The 21370-nt window shown below is 37.8% G+C and overlaps 2 long non-coding RNA genes across 5 annotated transcripts; one reads left to right on the plus strand and one right to left on the minus strand.

Moving 5' to 3' along the window:
- Positions 1–1882: 1882 nt before the first annotated feature.
- Positions 1883–7425, plus strand: LOC117282133. The gene is made up of 2 exons (XR_004512766.1): positions 1883–2023; positions 6756–7425. It is a non-coding gene; the product is annotated as an uncharacterized LOC117282133 (long non-coding RNA).
- Positions 5254–20876, minus strand: LOC111862120. Of its 4 annotated transcripts, none has more exons than XR_004512765.1 (6): positions 20467–20876; positions 19720–19826; positions 12143–12241; positions 7698–7795; positions 6927–6994; positions 5254–5658 (listed from the first exon to the last, which is right to left on the minus strand). It is a non-coding gene; the product is annotated as an uncharacterized LOC111862120 (long non-coding RNA). The 4 variants fall into 4 exon arrangements; XR_002842372.2 differs by lacking the exons at positions 19720–19826; positions 20467–20876 and adding exons at positions 12652–12813; positions 13435–13539; XR_002842371.2 differs by lacking the exons at positions 19720–19826; positions 20467–20876 and adding an exon at positions 13435–13539.
- Positions 20877–21370: the final 494 nt, after the last annotated feature.

A 21370-nucleotide genomic window follows, 5' to 3' on the forward strand; every position in this document is an offset into this window, starting at 1 on the left:
GAAGGGCTCAGTTTCATGGAGTTGTTTAGTTATATAATTTGTGTGCAACGTAAATATTTCAACTAGTTGCTCATACTACCATGCCATTCATTCATCAGTGGCTCTACAGTTTTGTGTGTGTTTTTTTCCTCCCCCCGCTTAGTGGGGAGTTGGAGTCCAACTGGGTCCCACTCGGCACAGCGGCCACTGATTGGCCTATTGTAGCCTGCCCTGGGTGATTATGATGGAGAATTTCGTGGAATGAAGATTGACGGGGGAAACCGAAGTACTCGGAGAAAACCCGCCCCAGCGCCACTTTGTCCACCACAAATCCCGCTTGACCAGACCCGGGATCGAAACTGAGCCGCCGCGGTGGGAAGCCAGCGACTAACCACTTGAGCTATGGCGCGGCCTTCTACAGCCCTTTGTTGGGCCCAGGCTTCTTCTTTGTTTTCGTAATATTTTTTTACACAAACGATAAGGAATACTTGGACGAGTGATTAGCTTTTCGCAAGGCCGTTACCTACACACGGCACACAAACAATAAATGCATACATGCCCTACGTGGAATTCAAAACCGCGATCCCAGCGTTCGATCGAGCGAAGACACTTCATGTGTTAGACCACGCGGCCACTGTGATCGCCACTACCATGCAATACAGTTTATGAAAACAAACCGGTTCATTTGCCATACTCCAATTAAAGTGGCATGTATTCAATTTCAAAACTGACGCGCGTAATATGACCAACAGCTTGCCAACAACCCTCCCTTATATATATATATATATGCATTTTAGAACATAAAAACTACGAGATAATCAAGGTACATATATCTCCTTCACATCTCATATACTAATTATTTTTTAAAAAATACTGACGTTTAACTTGGATAGCAAGATTTCGTATCTGTTGCGTAAGTTGCAAGCCTTGTCTCGTAATGTCGGACTGCTGTCTCATTTTACGGCAGTGCTGCCATGCGCACGAGGCTATTAAATAATTTGTTGCGAAGCCTAACTGTGATGCGTAATCACATTCCGGAAACAATAATAATTATTGAGCCAGGATAGGGACTTGCTATGGGCTGGACGACCGATGTGTCGTAGTTTGAGTCCCAACACAGTCAAGAATTTTCTCTTCTCCACGTCGTCCACATCGGCTTTGGGACCCACCCAACGTATCCAATGGGTAGGGCCGCGTCATAGTTCAAGCGGTTAGTCGCGCGCTTCCACCGCGGCGACCCGAATTCGATCCCGGGTCTGGTCAAGTGGGATTTGTGGTGGACAAAGTGGTGCTGGGGCAGGTTTTCTCCGAATACTTCGGTTTCCCCTTCCAATCCTCATTCCATCAATTGCTCCACAATCACCCTCACCTATCATCTGGGCCTGGTACATTAAGCCAGAATTGGCCGCAGTACAAGGGACTTAGTCCCGCCCCACTAGCAATAAAAATAAAAGAAATCCAATGGGTACCGGGGATTAAGCTGCTGGGTCGTGAAGCTTACCACTCACCTCCAATTAATTCAGAGGTCACGAAAATGAGGATGTATACATCCACTCCCCCATACACCTTCTTGACGTAGTTCTTATTAGTTAAGTACAGGGATTTCATTATTATACTGAATATACATTTCCATCAAAATTACTGTTAAGCAAAATGCGTAACCGCGACACTGAAAAGTACGCCTTAAGCGACGTGGCCTGGAATTCTTGTTGGATTATCGCAGTTGCACCGTCTTTGTTGGTCACACTGAAATCAATCTTAATTGTAGTCGTAACAGCATACCTACAGATTGTAATGGTGGAAAATATTACCAAACGATTTTGCCGACCCCCCACCCCCAAGCATCCTAAATCATCAGGAAACCTTAAATTGTTTCGTATTCCGTAATCAGCAGACTGAAAGATCGCGTGAATGGCTCTTGATCTGTAACAGAGGTCTCTCACACCACACATTGGTAGCCCTGAAGTAGGAAACAGCAGTCTCCACGAAACATGAAAGCGAGTTTCCTGTGATGTCACCAACATGCAATCAGGCTACAAATCAGGTATTCAGGTATGTTGTTTAAAATAAATGAAATAAAGTTATTATTCCTAAATTCGGACGGCTGGAGTTTCCACTCAGTTTACTCATCCAGATCTGTCGTTTTAATATTATCGTACCCACATTCAACTTATTCAGAATCTCATTTTCACGAATTTTAACTTTGAAAATTTTTTTTAACGTGGTAATACATGATGAGACAGGATAGCGTAGTCTGTATAGACAGACTACGGGTTCGATAGGGTTTTTCTTCCAGTCGTCCAGGCCGGCTGTTCAATTAACCTCATATACAATGTAATGTAGAGTGGGGAGGTGTCGGGGGCGTGCTGGCCACTTACCTACAGCTTGTGCTGGGGTCAAAAAATGTGGATGTGAACATGCACTTCACCATATGGCTACCAGCCGCACTGCTTACGGGAACATTAACCTTCAATGTTATAAAAATCTAAAGTTTGCCTCATAAATCAGGTTTTCATGCTATCTTCACAAAAATTTGCAAGTTTATTCAATTATGTCTAATCTTTTGATATACCATATCCAAAATTATCTTCTGCAATTGTTATAAGTAATTTAACATATTACAGTGAACAATGTACATTTTCTCATTAACTACCAAGTATCAACAACTGAAACTTTTCTTACATTTAGAAAAATAAATTGTACTTAAAAGGTTAATCATTTAGTAAATTGCATCTTTCCTTATTCCAAATTTTAAGATTTTTAAACAAATTATATAAATATCTAATTTAAGTTTGTTTTTTTTTAATGTTTTTTCTCAAAATTAAATTTCTAAATCATTCAGATTCTTCTTGCATACATGACAATGAACCACAAAAAATTTCAAGTCAATAGGTTGATTAGTTTCTGAGAAAAGGTAAATTATATCGGTAAAAATGAAGTTTCTGGGAAAACGCAAAAGCTCCCTCAAGCAGGCATTTAAATTCCTGGTAAGGTGAACTTTAAATGCATGGGGGATAGGTAAAATTTGGAATTTTGCAAAAAAAAAATTAAAGGGCGATTCTTTGAACTATAGTTAAACACAAAAATTTCAATTTTTTTTTTAAAGATTATGTTAACGCCCCCTTAATTAATAAAGACTACCTTTTACATGTTAGGAATCAGTTGGAGGAATCTTTGAATGCATGTATAACACACGATTTGCCAATTTAATTCCAAAGTTTAGGGGTGTCCGAAAATGGCATCGTGAAGTACATTTCGGCCTACAATTTTCTGCAGTCTGGAAAAAAGAAAATTTCTCAACAAACTGCTCCATAACTTCCACTTGCCATTATATTACAAAGGTCAAAGGCTGGCATGGACTTCACATATAGCCCATTTCTGTAGATCTGAATGTGGACTGGAAGATAAAATGACTCTTAATAAAAAAATAGGATCTGAAAGGTATGTATTGATCTGGCTCTCAATAGGTAGCAGGGCCAGGTTGTCACATCACCACTTACTGAGTGGCCAAGAAACAATTACATCAACTAAATGCAGTAACTGATTTAATTATTTAAGAGTAAGATAAAGTTGACAATATTTAGTATGAAATGTAGAAGTTATCATACAGACAAATTACCCTTCATCTGTATTTCAATTCCTGATTCACATTTTTCACATATTTACATATGTGGTACCCCAGCTTTGTTCACATACAGAGTCTTGGACTAAGACATTTGGGACTATCACATTCCTCATACATGAAGGCTATCATGATCTTCCTGAAAGTCTGAAGACACTGAACAAGACTCCTTTGGTTCCATTACAAAACACTACAATCTTATGAATGAACAGCGTTCCTGTACAACCTGTCAGTGATAAATATTGCAGGGAAGTCTCTGGCTTGCAGGTATGCAGGAGAAAATTCTATGAAGTGACAAAACATACTGTGGGCACAAGCATGAGGGATAGGAAGAAAGGGGGAACCTGCAATTCATCTGTTTTATTTTTAAGACAGAATGAAATTGTAAAATATTTACATCAAAACTAAATTTAAAATAAAATCTTGATATGGGCACCAGCATGAGGAATGGGAGGAAAGGGGGGGGACATGGCATTCATCTGTTTTATTTCTAAGACAGAATGAAATTGTAAAACATTTACATCAAAATTAAAATAAAATCTTCATATGGGCACCAGCATGAGGGATGGGAGGAAGGGGGAACCTGGAATTCATCTCTTTTATTTTTAAGACATAATGAAATAATAAAATATATACATCAAAAACTAAAAATAAAATAAAATCTTGATATGGGCACAAGCATGAGGGATAGGAGGAAGGGGGAACCTGCAATTCATCTGTTTTATTTTTAAGACAGAATGAAATCGTAAAATATTTACATCAAAAACTAAAATAAAATCTTGATATGGGCACAAACATGAGGGATAGGAGGAAGGTGGGGGGACCTGGCATTCATCTGTTTTATTTTTAAGACAGAATGAAATCGTAAAATATTTACATCAAAAACTAAAATAAAATCTTGATATGGGCACAAACATGAGGGATAGGAGGAAGGTGGGGGGACCTGGCATTCATCTGTTTTATTTTTAAGACAGAATGAAATCGTAAAATATTTACATCAAAAACTAAAATAAAATCTTGATATGGGCACTAGCATCAGGGATGGGAGGAAGGGGGGGTACCTGGCATTCATCTGCTTTATTGAGACACAATGAAACAAAATACTTACATCAAAAAATAAAATTAAAATAAAATCTTGATATAGGCACCAGCATGAGGTATGGGAGGAAGGGTGGGACCTGGCATTCATCTGTTTTATTTTTAAGACAGAATGAAATCGTAAAATATTTACATCAAAAACTAAAATAAAATCTTGATATAGGCACCAGCATGAGGTATGGGAGGAAGGGTGGGACCTGGCATTCATCTGTTTTATTTTTAAGACAGAATGAAATCGTAAAATATTTACATCAAAAACTAAAATAAAATCTTGATATAGGCACCAGCATGAGGTATGGGAGGAAGGGTGGGACCTGGCATTCATCTGTTTTATTTTTAAGACAGAATGAAATCGTAAAATATTTACATCAAAAACTAAAATAAAATCTTGATATAGGCACCAGCATGAGGTATGGGAGGAAGGGTGGGACCTGGCATTCATCTGTTTTATTTTTAAGACAGAATGAAATCGTAAAATATTTACATCAAAAACTAAAATAAAATCTTGATATAGGCACCAGCATGAGGTATGGGAGGAAGGGTGGGACCTGGCATTCATCTGTTTTATTTTTAAGACAGAATGAAATTGTAAAACATTTAAATCAAAAACTGAATTAAAATAAAATCTTGATATGGGCACTAGCATCAGGGATGGGAGGAAGGGGGGGTACCTGGCATTCATCTGCTTTATTGAGACACAATGAAACAAAATACTTACATCAAAAAATAAAATTAAAATAAAATCTTGATATAGGCACCAGCATGAGGTATGGGAGGAAGGGTGGGACCTGGCATTCATCTGTTTTATTTTTAAGACAGAATGAAATAATAAAATATATACATCAAAACTAAAATAAAATCCTTCTATCTTAAATACTGGTGGGTGTTAACTTCCCTCAATGGCATCACCTAGTCACTTGTGTGATCTTGAAATCAGGTCGGTTTGTTGAAAGGGATTTCTATACAGTAATAAAGTTTATATATTGTTACACAACCTGGAGCAGAGCACTGAGTAATATGGCAGTAGCTAGATATAAAATTATTTTCAAGATTGCAGTCCTCTTCCAAAATGCAGATAAACACATGCTACATTACGCATAGTCTTTAGTCACTCTTGTTAGGGCCTCAAACTCACAAATCCAGTAATAGGTTTACATACAATTTAGATATTCTGCTTATAATTTTTCTTCTATATTTAGATTTTGAGTGATAGCATAGTTGGTTGAGGCACTATGCTACAAGCCAGGTGGTCACTGGAATTTTTTTTCAATTGACCTAATCCAGCTGCACTACGGCCTCTAACAGAAATGAGTACCAGGAATTAATTAAACAATCTTCCTGGGGAGTAAAGCAGCAGCTGGCACATAAGGCTGACAGCCTTACCACCATCTTTGAGCCAACTGTCTGGAAAATGTGGGACCCTCATCTCAACCCTATGGGCCTTCACGGTCTGTTACGGGGATAGCTTTACTTTTCACATTACATTCAAAACTCATGTACATATCCATACAAGTGGTTAACTTCATTTACCATACAAAACCTGTGATTATTACTGTGGGGAGGGGGGGTGTACATGTGTCAGTAAGACATTAAGTGACTGCTCTGTCAGGATGTTGCAAAAATGCGGAGACTAAAGACCACTTTACCTTGCCTCAGAATATAGCAAAATAGTCTAAGGATTTTACATAGATAAAGACTGAAATACATGCATCCCATGGCACTCAGTGTAACACGCTATATATATGGTTAATTTCTTGTTAAATGAGTAAAAAGGACTATTTCACTACTGCCTTAAACATATATTGTTGTTCCCTGTAGGCAATCACAATTTTACTGTGCCATGACAACTCTCTAATGGAATTAGAGGGCTCACTTTCTTACTTCAAAAATTAACTGCATTATGTCACAGAATGTATGTTAAACTCTTTACAACACAGTGGTTACTACTTGTACTTCCTAATGGATTATCTAATGTCTCTTGCAATTTACCTATAGAGTATTTGCTTCATATTAATCTCACAATAAAAAGACATTGACTGATAGCTCTTTGTAATAGGGGTGCCACGATGTAACAATTTAGGTGGGCTCCAGGATTCAAAATTAGAAAACTCCTACGATATCTACCCCACTCTGCCTCGTTACATCAGATACAGGTACAGCTGCATATTTTGCATCTGAAAATTGTTGTGCATAACTGTGGATGATGCAGATAACCTTTAATCCTTACCTGCAACTGGAACTACAGCAGTCTTCTGACATCCCAGCACAGCATCTGAGTGAACACCTTCCAGGTTTCTGTGAAAAGTATAACAATGGACATTGTAGGAACATAGGATATCAGGACAGGCAAGAACTATGTGAGAGTGCTGCAATCTAGGAGTCAACTTGTCCAAATTTTGAAACAATATTTCTGTCAGAATAGACAGACTTACACTCTGCGGTGTAAAATATCAGCTACCTGAATCAATGAAGTTAAAATAAAAAAAATGAAACATTTACTTTCACTAAAAATTAACACATTTATATTCCATATACATAAAAAATTCTTAATGCAAAATCTGGAGAAATGACATGCATTTCCTGTAGGAATGAATACATTTATACTCAACTTAGAGAATATATACTTGTAAGTCTTACAAGTTGACAACTTTAGTGCAAATAAATACAAATATCCGTACATTAAATTGCACGGAACGTGTATCCAAAAAGAACTGTAATTCATGAACAAAAAAACTTTGTAGACAAATGCAGCAAAATGGGCTAGTATGATGTGGGGCCTGTGGATATGATTAAGGAAAATGGGGGATCTTCATTAGAACTAATTTATTGAAATACAGAAATGAAACATAAATTTTGTTTATGACATGAGTTTAAACAGGCATGTCTTCATCATGAAGGCAATATTAAACACTATCACCTAGGAAATATCTGTTTCAAGTAGGTAACAACAAATTGTACCACTGCAGATACCTTCGCCCAACTGCATAAGATGACCTACCTGTATATCTCATGGTCTCAGCTCTTGATCACATTCCCTCGTCATCCTCTCATATCCACACAGAAAACTCCCATGGTCTGTGGCAGCTGTTCTTGTCTCTGTGGAATCACAAGGTCCACTGCTATTACCATATAATTCCAAAATTTGCATACACAACTGTTCGGTATTATTTAAAATTAAAGAATGGAATCATAAGTAAATATATTTTTATTCTTGAGAGATAGGATGGGATGGTATAGATTTGACTAATCTGGCTCAAGATAGGGACCAGTGGAGGGCTCTTGTGAACACGGTAACGAATCTTCATGTTCCATAAAATTCTGGGAAATTCTCGAGTTGCTGCAGATATGGCTTCTCAAGAAGGGCTCAGCACTGTAACTATCTAACTGTGGGAAAAGCATTTAATTCTTACAAATGTAGACAGAAACTATCCCTAACTGCTCTGTAATGCAATAATCACTTGCAACTAAAACAATTTTCTTTAGCGATGTAAAATAATCAGATTTACATGAAAACCATGAACTAGCATTGTAAATTAAAACTTACAAGTCGAAACCGAAAATTCGTTGAACAAACGGCTTACAGGTGGAGGAATCACACTTGTCTTGTGGAAGATAAAAAATATTGTAAATCTACCCAAGATTACGCCGTTTCAGAACACTTTCACACACCTTTTCCTTAATATAAAATTATCACTTTCTTTACACATTCATGACGTGTTACTTTGCACACAATGCATGAACACCAGTCAAGATCACTGTCTAGTTTGTATTTACTTTCAATGCAAGACCATCCACCAAAATGTTCCCACACGTAACGCCTTACCATGAGGATGAACATTACTACTAAATACACATTTCGAAAACATATTTATATACAACTAGGTTTTCACTCACTTCCCTCCCTTTTCAATTAAAAATATTTCAAGTCTTAAAATTTTACATCAAAAACAAGAATTCATTTATCTTATGTAACCTTTCCAGCTTCGTCTCGTAATGGCGGACTGCTGTACCTTGCTACGCTTATAGACCCAACATGGGCAGTGATGTCTTGAACTTACGTAACGTGCAAAACTCTACTTTGGAAATAATCTGTAGTTATTGAGCTTTAACATCCATACGCCTAATTACGTTCGAGAAACATAATTATTATTGCATATAAAATATTGCTTGATCCAATAAACATTAAATTCCTTAATTAAACTACGTACAAAGAGAAGTACTACAAAAGGTTAAAATGGCGCAGCCTTGCAAAATATAACTTGAAGGAATGCCGTTGCAGTGTCTTTCTTGCTGATATTTATAAATAATACTTAATTCTATTCCGTACAACATACCTATTGTAAAGTTGAAAAACACTAACAGTATATCAAAAAGTGCCGTCCAACCTCCTTATATTATCACAAAGAATTGGATTGATTAATATTGCGTCTTCAGCTAATTAAAATATGGCGGTGTCTGGTCTTGCTCATCAGAAGAACGAACACAACTCTCCACATGTATCAATGCGCCAGGCGGGAAACTTGGCGCCAGACGGAAGTTTCCAGAATTTGTATGGATTGGCTCAACTCTAACAAACACAACCCTCCATTGATAATACACCAGGCGAACTAATTTTCGCCCGCGGAAAAATACCAAAATTTGCACACGTTATTACGAAATTTATGGCGGGCAACGGAACTACGCCGTAAGTAGAGGGGCCTACATGATGCAACTAAAGTCATTTAATTTACTCTTCGATCACATAACCCAGTATTAATCCTGAAAGAAACTAGCAAAATCGTAATTTTTGTATATCAAATAAATATGCGATTTCTTTCAATTTAAGTGATTTCATGCCATTACCCTTAAATTCAAACACATGCGGTTCGAACTCGGGATAATTATTCAGGTCTGTCACTTTGCGTAGGGACATTAAGAAAAAGGTAAAATTCGTTCCTGTGCTTAACCAAATACGAATTACGCCATGAAGGCGTATGGAGGAGTGCAGGTACAGATTCACATATTTTGGGCTCAGCACTAGCTGGAGGTCAGCGGTCAGCTTCACGCCCCAGCCGCTTTAACCCCGTGGAACAAGCCCTCGATACCTGTTGGATAGGAGGTTGGGTGGACTCCAGAGCCGGTCTGGACGACGTGGAGAAGAGAAAATTCTTGACCCTACTGGGACTCGAACATTGACTCCCGGGTCGTCCAACACGTAGTCAGTCGCTATACCGACTACGCTATCCTGGCTCATCGATATGAAAATGTAATTATTTTTATGTTAAATATAATGGGCAGGTGACAGGCTTGTTTCTCTCTCAAAAATGACATGTATATTCCTTGAATATACCTCAAAATAAGTAAAATATATTAAGATTTAGAGTCTTCTGGAATGTGACACCAAGTTGTCTGGTATATAAGTTCTAATGTTTCAGAAGAACCTGCTACCTTCATCTTCAGGGAAGCAGGATCAACAAAGCGACCAGCTGGTTAATTTTGAATGTCCGTTCTTGCCTGCCAAACTACAAGGCATCATTTCACACAAGACTTATATAGCAGCACACTCAAAAACGAAAAGGAACTTACAGAGACAAACTCATGCAGCACACACAAATTGTATTATTATAAATCACCCAGGTAAAAAGAGGTTTAAATGCATGATCTCCTGTATACACTTACCTTTCTGGAAGTTCCTTCATGCACATAAGTTAAATATGACTGTTCATCATTTAAAATTAATAAATCCATCAACAGGCTACAAGTTGAGTAGAAAGGCTAATTCAATGCTGCATTAAATATCTCCTACAAATGTAGGTGGGAAGGGAAGGGAAGGGAAGAGAAGCCAAGATAGCTCAGTCAATACAGTGAATGCCTTTGGACTGGATGGCCATGGAACAGGGGTTTGCTTCCTGGCAGTGGCAAGATATATCACTTCTCAACAAAATACACACTGGCTATGGAGCCCACTCAACCTTCTACCCCACGGGCGCTGAAAACTCTTTCCATGGGGTTAAAGTGGCAAGATAATGAAGCTCCCACTAACCTCCATCAAGTACCAATATTATGAATACTGTAGCTATATCTCCACTCCCCCAATATATTTTCAAGCTGTGGAGTGTCACTGATTAAGCATGGGGAAAGCTTTACCCTAATTGAATGCACAGATTTGTTAATATGCTGTACCACAACAAAAGTTTCATGAAGTGGATTGCTGAACTATTTCTTCAAGAATTCACCTAAATTAAGACACCTTTACTTTTTCTGTGAAAGGCAGGACGGTGGACATCGTAGGAAGAAATATATAGAGAGAGAGAAGCAAGAACTGAGTATGTGTATGTGCGTGCGTACGCACGCTGCAATTTCATTTTGACATGATACCAAACAAATCACCATGTTTCAATTCTAAAATATTAATGTTTCTTATAAAATTCATTGACTATTTCTCTGTTATGTAAAATGAGATATACTTAAATCTTCCAATGACAAAATTTCAAAAAGCAAAATGTAATCTCATTAAAAATGAACATATTTATATTCCTCTTTTAATTACAGAAGTGTTTACGCATGCTTTAGTAGTAAAATATGGAGAAATGTATTTTCTGTACAGATAAATATATTTATATTCTTTCAATATCGAAATTAAATTTTGAGAAATTGGACCTATCTTATGAAAGAAAATTAATTATATTCTTTTCACTTAATACGCTTGTCCCAAATCTACTTTCTCCACAAATGAATAGATTCACATCCTTTAAAGTTAAAAATGTGTACATCTAAAAGTCAAAACTAACAAATACATCACAACTGAAGTACAATCCAAATGCAACAGATGTGGTGGGTAGCACTGTGGCTCTGATTATGGGAACTGGGAGCACATTATTCCTTCCACAATATAAAAATGTTACGTGCTGTGGAATATGTAAGCAAGATAAAAGCTGGGGCCATGAGTTCAAGCACAAATTTTCTATTACCTGTGGAAATATGAAAGAGTAAAAATATCTAAGATATTCAATATTTCTATGCATGCATATTGCCATTCCTAAGACTGTACGAGTATAGTATTTAGACAATAAAAAGAAATGTAATTTCCCTTCTATACAAATGAACAGACTAATATCCCTTGAAGTTAAAATTTTGTACTTATATTAAAAATAAGTCTTCACAATAAAATAATAACCCAACAAAAAATGGTTATTCTGGCAGAACAGGGGCAAATTTTTACACTAACAAGTAGCACAATGGCTGTAATTTGGGTAGCCTGGAGCACATTATAATTTTGGAATAATAAATTGTTAAATTTGGTGAAATAAGACAAATGTCTTGTATTGGAGCAGTTGAAACATAAATGGGGTTCCTCTAACAAATTATTGAACTGCAACAGGATTAAAAGCAAGTTCTCTTGAAAGTAAATACAAGAATGTATTTTTGAATACCTCTGCCCAACTGCAGAAGACATAGTCATACCTGGACATTTACTCCTATGGTCTCGGTTCTTCATCGAACTTCATCATCAGCTCATAAGACAAACATCCACGGTGTCTCTCAGCTCACCATAGCGACTGTCTGTGCAAGAAACAATACTGCTACTACCATATGATTCTTAAGTCTCTATACACACACCTACTTACTATTTTTTAAATTAAAAGCATCAATTAACACATTTAAGTTCTTTGATATGAAAAAAACACTGAAATCTTATAAAATACAATTTTTTTCTAACTGTCCTATACATAAGATACTTTTATTTTCATTCTTCACTGGAAGTACGGCTGTTAAATGCATTCAACTCTGCCACTAGCACTGGGCTGGCACCACGCTGATTTCGGCAAAACGTGATGGGAAATTCTCACACAAACCCAAAATGAAGCCACTTATAAACACTTTCATACACCTTCTTTTCTACTGACAATACAAGAACCTATATTTTTTCACGTACACGTTTCTAACTTTCGGTATTTAGCACATTTACATACCATAGTTCAAACAACATCACATCGCTGATCATGCTATGATGTGGTTGGGGCGTAAATGTTGAATGAATGCATAAGGGGTGAACCTTTCCGGCACTTGCCCTACGTCCTTCATGTCCTCTTGTACTTTCACGTAAATGTTACTTAATCTACCAAGTGACATTGCTGCAACAACAACAAAATGCCAGTCAACTTCACAGTCTTCTAGTTTTACTTACTTGCAATGCAAAGGCAAGTTTGGACACACATGACGCCTATGTGCGGGGTCAGTTATAAAATTTACATTTCGGAACGTAAATATTATACAGCAGCCTGTGTTGCTATACAATTTCAGGAATTTTTAAACTCGAAATATAACAACAAAACTTATCACTTCACTTCAAGAACAAGAATTCACACCACTTACGTAAACTTTCTACTTTCGTCTCGTAATGGCGGACTTCTGCCCGACCTACGCTTGCACAGCAAATGTGGCCAGTGGTTCTTTCAGCTCATGCAGCGTGAAAAACTGTGCCTTTCGAAATAATCTCTTTGTCTTAAGCTTCAACTCTCACTATCGTAATTAATCGTATTAAATAAATTTCAATTACTATTATCATTTGTTATTTAATATTATTTGATTCCATAAAGAATTAATGAAATTCGTAATTAAAACTACGTACAAAGGAAAGTAGTAAACAAGCTTAATATGGCGTCGCCTTCTAAAATATTCCTTGTCTTAAAGCCGTTGCAGCGTCTTTATTTTTCACATTTAAATCATACTTAATTCTATTCCGTAAAACATACCTATTGTAAAGCTGAAAAACACTAACAGTATATCAAAAAGTGCCGTCCAGCCTCCTTATATTATCACAAAGACATGGATTGTCTAATATTGCGTCTTCAACTAATTAAAATATGGCGGTGTCTGGTCTTGCTCATCAGAAGGATGAACAGAACTCTCCACATGTATCAATGCGCCAGGCGGACTACTTCGCGCCAAGCCGAAGCTTCCAGAATTTGTACGGATTTGCTCATCTCAAACACAACCATTTACTGACAGCAATCCAACAGGCGAACTACTTTGCGACCGCGGAAACCTACCAAAATTTTTACAATTTATTACGCAGTTGATGGCGGGGAATGGAACTAAAGCCGGAAACAGCGAGGCCTACACGAAGCAACAGAACTCATTTAATTTACTCTTTGATCACACAATCATGCCACAAACTAGCAAAAACGCAATTTTTGTATGTCAAATAAATTAGAGATTTTTTAATTCAAGATATTTCATGCCATGGACCTTAAACTCAGACGGAAGGGGTTGGAACTCAGGTCTGTCACGTGGCGTGGGAATATTAAGTAAAAGGTAAAAGTCGTCCCTATGCTTAACTAAATAAGCATTACCCCATAAAGGCGTATGGGGGAGTGGATGTACAGATTCACATATTTTTTTATCTCAGCACTAGCTGGAGGTGAGCGGTCAGCTTCAAGCCCCAGCCGCTGTAACCCCGTGGAACACGCCCTCAGTACCTGTCGGATAGGAGGTTGGGTGGGCTCCAGAGCCTGTCTAGCCGACGTGGATAAGAGAAAATTCTTGACTCTACAGAGACTCGAACACTGACTCCCCGGTCGTCCAGCCCGTAGCCAGTCGCTATACCGACTACGCTATCCACCTGTACTTCTTTTGGCTTATTTTGGACTTCACCCATCGTCCGGTATAAAAGACAAAAAAACCACGACGTTTCGGAGACTGGATCTGTCTCCATCTTCAGGTGGATAGGGAAGGGTAAACCTACTCAGTTGGGCCCCTTAGAAAGAGCTAGTCTCAATCACTGGACAAACCCCGATCTGTAGAAACAACCTATGAACAACCGACAACCGGTTCCATCAGTGGGAGATTCTTTCCTCCCACTGGCTGAGGACAATTTTCACTGCCTGAAACCGCTGATTGATGGATGGATTGAAATTGGATTGGACTGGATTGATTGATTGATTGCTTGACTGATTAATGGATGGACAACGAAGGGCTGGCCAGCATCCTTTCCTGGTGCTGTTTCAGTGTCGGATATTTTCTCCTGGCACCTTCTTTAAAAGCAGTGAATACATGCACCAACGAATTATCCTACAGATATTGTGAAATTTTCTGACTTCGGTGTATAAACACTCAGGACTTCTCAGCTTTTGTACTTGTCCATCGTCCAGTACTCTACGTAACGCAACACCCAGTGACTGAAGATTGATCATTAGCTCAATCTAACGGGACCAAAAAGCAGGTGTCTCCCACCCACTCACCTGATGACAGAAACAGATACAGCTGCCGAAACGATCTTTCTTTATAACACTGAAAATGTACATGGCCCAAATACCAAGCAATCTCAGAATTTACATATAACTTAATTTCAGGCCTCGTCTGTTATAGGCCAATGAGTCAGCCCCTGCTAAGTGCGTATATTTTGTCAGTTTTTATCCTTCAATTTTCCGTTTGCAAGTTAAAACATGTCACTCAGTACGGCCAAGGAACGATCTCGTATATGGCAATTTCCTTCAACCCGAATCTGCCTACCAGACATCCCAAGAAGTTATTTTTAGCACTACACCCCTGTTCGCACGAATGATACGTGAGAACTTTCCTACCAACCAAAGCTTCTTGCTTGCAGGTGCAAGAAACGCGATGCTAACAAGCGGCTACCCGGCCAACCGACCGCGTAACCCTGCAAGGCAGACTGCTGACGCTGCTGACATGGCAGTATCTACTCGTACATGTTATCACATATCCAGGTCTCATCACCACCGCAGCTAACATGAGGGACAATACTCGGTCACTGTCTCTATACGTACTGTTAACTTGAGATGCGCCTTTTTAATATTGTAGGCTGAGGAAGGCACATTATGGACATTTTGTGTTAATACCATACTACTGTAATAGTATCAAAACAAGTTAGGATGTGTACGCATAGCGAAACAATGACTGCAATTCGGCTCAGTATTTTTACCTCTAAAATCTAAAAATCAGGGAACTTACGGGAACAGTTCTGAGGATAAGTTCTGTCACTCCTCTATACAGTTCGTGCTCTAATAAATATCAGCAAATTACGATCAGGATGTTGGGGCACGCGGCAGCTCAGCTGCCTGAGGCAATATGCTAGAAGCCGGAAGGTCGCGGGTTCGATTCCCGACGAGTTCTCTGGATTCTTTTTCAGTAGACCTAATACTTCCAGCCGCAATTTGTCCCTGGACTCGACTAAGCCTCTAACAGAAATGGGTATCAGGAATTTTCCTGGGGGTAAAGAGTGGCCGGCGCGTAAGGCTTACGGCCTTACCGCCATCTGTGAGCTGATTGCCTAGAGAATGTGCCAGCCTCTACGGCTCACAATCCTATGTGCCCTCACTAACAAGGTTAGCTTTATATTAGCTCGAGATGTGCGCAAAAGCGCAAGTAGCTCTGGATGCTAAGTGTCCCCTGTTTTGGCAATATTTTAACCAAACTTGGAATGGGTATACTATAAATGTTAGTAAAACCTGTCCACATAAGTGTTAATGAAAATCGTTCTGGCTGTTCCCGAGTTGGTACCCCCAGAGAGACAAACAGGACGAGTTAAATGGGATTATCTAATAATAAATGATACATTACATGATGCCCTACATGCGTTCTTCATGCATTTCAAGTAACCCAACAGATGTAAGATTTGAGGCTTTCACGGCGGTGACTATGAAGAAAGCAGTCTTCTGGGATTTGGCACCGTGTATATGTGGTGTTAACCGACGTTTCGGAGGAACGTATCGCCTCCATCTTCAGGGTAGAAGAAAAAATATATAAGAAATCTGCAAGCAAAGAGACCGTGTCTGCTTTTACCGGTTCTCACGGTCTCTTTGCTTGCAGATTTCTTATACATTTTTTCTTCTACCCTGAAGATGGAGGCGATACGTTCCTCCGAAACGTCGGTTAACACCACATATACACGGTGCCAAATCCCAGAAGACTGCTTTCTTCAACTCAACAGATGATAGTAGCAAATCTGTCATAGATTTTTTGTACAGAAAAACGCAGTGTACATTTTGTACACAATGTACAGCTTTCATGCGTCTCTCGGGTTTCGAGATAATTAATCGGGAGTGAATGCGAAGAACTTTTATGCTATGCGTACATTTCCTAACTTGTTCTTCCTCCCTTCTATCGAGCGTTACTTCCATATTCAAAACCTACATAAATAACATAGTGCTGAAACTTTCACTGCCAGCAAAATGGCCACCAGTGAGGAAGGGGTGAAGCAAAGCATCTGCACAACCTCCCAAGGAGTTTGAGAGAAAAAATAGAATATAAGAACCATTAACACAAAAAATAATTATTTTAAATACGGCACCAGCTATGTTCCAATACAGGGAACCAAAATTCTTTGGCCATTTGAAGGAATATTCTAATATTACTTTTGCCCCAGGGAAAAAAAAAGAAACTTGTAAGTCCATACTCTTTTTTTAAATAGCTTGTGTGGCATTAGTAAAGGCCAGCCACAATGTTTTTCAGTGAAGTAGCAGTTGTTGAACAAAAAAAAAATATATATATAAATGGGTTCTGCAGTTGAAGCAAAAACTTTAAATGGTCTTTGATGTAGTCAGTGACTACAGCAAAGTTACTGAGAACATAATAAAGTAGAGGATCTGTACGCTCAATTTTCCAAATTGGAGGAGGATACTACTGTACAAGTCTAATTGTGGTAACAGGTTTATATACAATTACACTGTTTTGAAAATGGCTGCCTTCCTCTGAAACTTCAACAAGAATCTGCTACACTACACATCATATTTATAATCATCATTGTCATAGCCTAAAACCTCACAAATACAGATCAGTTGTTTGTATACAATTCAATGATTCTCTTTGAAATTCTTCTTCATAAATTTACTTATCATATAATCATTCGTAAGTGACTCGTATGTCATAAATTAAGAACGATGCATCATAGAAATAGCATAATTTGACTTAACTATACGAAATATGTGATTACAACCACAGTGGCGTGTCAGTCTGCAACTGACTGATATTTCTGGATATTTGTCATAAAAAAGATACTAAAAAGCCACTGTACCTTATAACAGAATTTAGAAAAACTTCTGATGTGTTTGTACCCATATTCACACACGGACAGTACACACATTACATGGATATAAATCTGTACACTAGGGATTTTGTACCCATATTCACACACGGACAGTACACGCATTACATGGATATAAATCTGTACACTAGGGATTTCGCTATTTTTATGTTATACATGTATATATGGAGATTCTTTTCATAAGAGTGATCAGATGTGTGCACCTGGAAATTACATTTCTTTTTTTAAATCTAAGATGAGAAAAATCATTCTCCCCAGTATGTCCTTGACCAGTCACTATAGAATAAGCCAAGGAATAACAGGCTTTTAAAAATAAAATTTAGGATTTAAGCGTCTTCCAACTATGAATATTAAGATTAGAGTCTTCTGTAATGTGACGAGATGCTGTCTTGTACATGGGTACCAAAGTTTCAGAGCAACCTGTTACACTGTCTTCAGGGTAGGAGAATAAAGATGGGGGTAGTTGATTTTTATCTACAAAACTACACGGGTTCACATTCCAGAAGACTGTCATCTTCAGCAGCATACTTAGAAAAGAAAATGAAAAATAATAATAAAAAAACTTACACAGAGAAAAATTTAAACTCATGCAGCACACACAAATTCTATTATTACAATTACATCAGCATATGAGGTTTATATGTATGATCTTCTGCATACACCTATCTTTCTGGAAGTTCTTTGATACACATAACTTAAATATGGCTGGCTGTTCGTCGTTTCAAATTGATAAAATTCATCTACAGGCTAAAAGTTGTGAGTAGAAAGGCTAATTCATTGCTGCATTAAATGTCTCCTACTAATGTCAGTGGGAAAGGAAGCCAGGATAGCTCAGTTGGTACAGTGACAAGTTTCGGGCTGGACGGCCACGGAACAGCGGTCTGATTCCTGGCAGAGACACGTGATATCTCTTCTCAACAAAATCCAGACTGGCTCTGGAGCCCACTCAACCTCCTACCCTGTGGGCGCTAAAAACTCTTTCCATTGGGTTAAAGCGGCAAGAGAATGAAGCGCACCACTAACCTCCATCAAGTACCAATATTATGAGTAGTGGAGCCACATCTCCACTCCCCCAAAATGTTTCCAGGGTGTGGAGCTTCACTGATTAAGCACAGGGAAAACTTTACCCTAATTGGTTGCACAGATTTGTTAATATACTATACCACAACAAAAGTTTCATGTAGTGGATTGCTGAACTATTTCTTCAAGAATTCACCTAAACTAAGACACTTTCACTTTTTCTGTGAAAGGCATGACAATGGACATTGTAGGAACAAATGATTTCAACAGGAGAGACAAGAATTGTGTGTGTGCTGCAGTCTGGATGGTATGTCATGATTTCATACGAGTCAGCAACTTTAAATTTTGAAACATTAGTATTTCATATAAATTTGAGTCTTATCCTGTGTTAGGTAAAACAGTACATACTTAAATCTGCAAAGTTATATTACAAAACAGGACTTATTTTCATTAAAAACAAATATATTTATATTCAACTACAAAAGTAGGTACTAATGACTTCGAAATGAAATGTATTTTCTGTACAATTCTTTTAACAACAAAGATTAAATGTTGGTAAACCAAAGCTATTTTATGTAAAAACAAATAAATTGTGTCCTTTTAACTTAATACAAGTATGTACTCATATATCGCAGGTTAAAATAATAAATCTTCAACAACAGAACAATAATGCCACAAAAAAAATCATCAATAGTACAGCAAAATTTTACAGAAATGAACAGCGGTGACTCTATTTTGGGGGCTTGGAGCACAGTATTGCTTCTGGAATAAAAATCTGTTGGATTTAGTGAAATAAGACATATGTATTTTATGTGGGAGCAGTTAAAATAAAAATGGGTCCTCACTCAGGAAACACTGAAGGGCAACAAAGAGCATTTAAAACATTTCTTTTGAAAGTAAATAACAAAATATATTACTGCAGATCTCTGGCCAAATGCAGAAGACATAGGCATACCTGTATATTTATGGTCTTGGTTCCTCATCAGGTTTCCACAGCAGCTCGTGTTCAAACAAATACAAGACAAACTTCCATGGTGGTTGGCAGCTCATCGTGGCCACTGCCTGTGCAAGAAACAACAGAATTATTGTTACTATCACAGAATTCTTAAGTCTGTATACACAAAGATACCTAGTATTTATTTTAAATGATAAAAAAAACATCATAAGTCAATGAATTTATATTTCTCTCAACTGTGGAAAACAAATCACTGAAATCATATAAAGTAAAACGTTTTCTAACAACTGTCCCATACATAATGAAGTACTCACTTCCAACTAAAAAAATGTACTTTCATTAGTCGCTGCAAAAACTGTAGTTAAATGCATTCAGATCTACTTGAAACCCATTAACGAACATTTCGGCCCAGTAACCAGAAACTGCAAAATCATTGAAGTGAATAATAAACAGCACTTTGGGGGGGGGGCAACCACGTTATTATCAGCAAGAAGGGATGGAAAATTCGCTCCCAAGCCAAAATTTAAGCCGTTTATGATCACTTTCACATGCCTTTCTCTGTACTGAGTATACAAGGATCAATCTTTTTTAACAAAGTTCTAACTTTCTGCATTATCTTACCCTAGTTCACCCCAACTCCACAACGATGACCAATCAAACATGCGGGTGTGTGTGTGTCTAAATTTTACTTCATTTACAACTGACTTTATCATAAAAACGCCAATCTAAATCACCGTCTCGTTTTACTTGTAATGCAACACAGAAGCAAGTTTGGACAGACATGACGCCTTACTACATGGAGGGTCACAATTATTAAATATACGCTTCGGAATGTAAACATTATATAACAGTCTGTTTCCATACACTTCTCTCGCTTTTCAAACTCGAAATATAACAACAAACCTTATCATTTCATTTCAAGAACAAGAATTCACACCACTTATATAACCTTTCTACTTTCGTCTCGTAATGGCGGACTGCTGTCACGAGCTAAGCTTGCACAGCAAAAGCGGCCAGTGGCGCCTTGAGCTTATGCAGCATGAGAAACAATGCCTTTCGAAATAGTCTCTGTCTTAAGCTTCAATTCTCGCTCTCGCAATCAATTACATTAAATAAACTGTAATTACTATTGTTATTGGATATTTAATATTATTTGATTCGATGAAAAATTAATGAAATTCGTATTAAAACTACGTACAAAGGAAAGCATTACACAAGCTTAATATGGCGCCCCCTTCTAAATTATTCCTTGGGATAAAGCCGTTGCAGCGTCTTTGTTGCTCACATTTAAATCATACTTAATTCTATTCCGTACAGCATACCTATTGTAAAGTTGAAAAACATTAACAATCTATAAAAAAGTGCGGCCCAGGCTCCTTATTTTCCCCCGCGGGGAAGGTAGGAAGTTGTTGGCGGGGAACGGAACTGAGTCGGAAACCGCGGGGCCTACACAAAGCAACAGAACTCATTTAATTTACTCTTTGATCACACAACCCATGTATTAATCATGCCACAAACTAACAAAATCGTACATATTTTGTACGTTACATAAATAAGAGAAAATTTTTTAATTTAAGTGATTTCATGCCATGACCCTTAAATTCAGACGGACGGGGTTCGAACAAGTCTTTAATATTTCACTTCTAGAACA

This window comes from Cryptotermes secundus, unplaced genomic scaffold, assembly GCF_002891405.2.
Source record: "Cryptotermes secundus unplaced genomic scaffold, Csec_1.0 scaffold645, whole genome shotgun sequence".
NCBI classification, from domain to species: Eukaryota; Metazoa; Arthropoda; class Insecta; order Blattodea; family Kalotermitidae; genus Cryptotermes; species Cryptotermes secundus.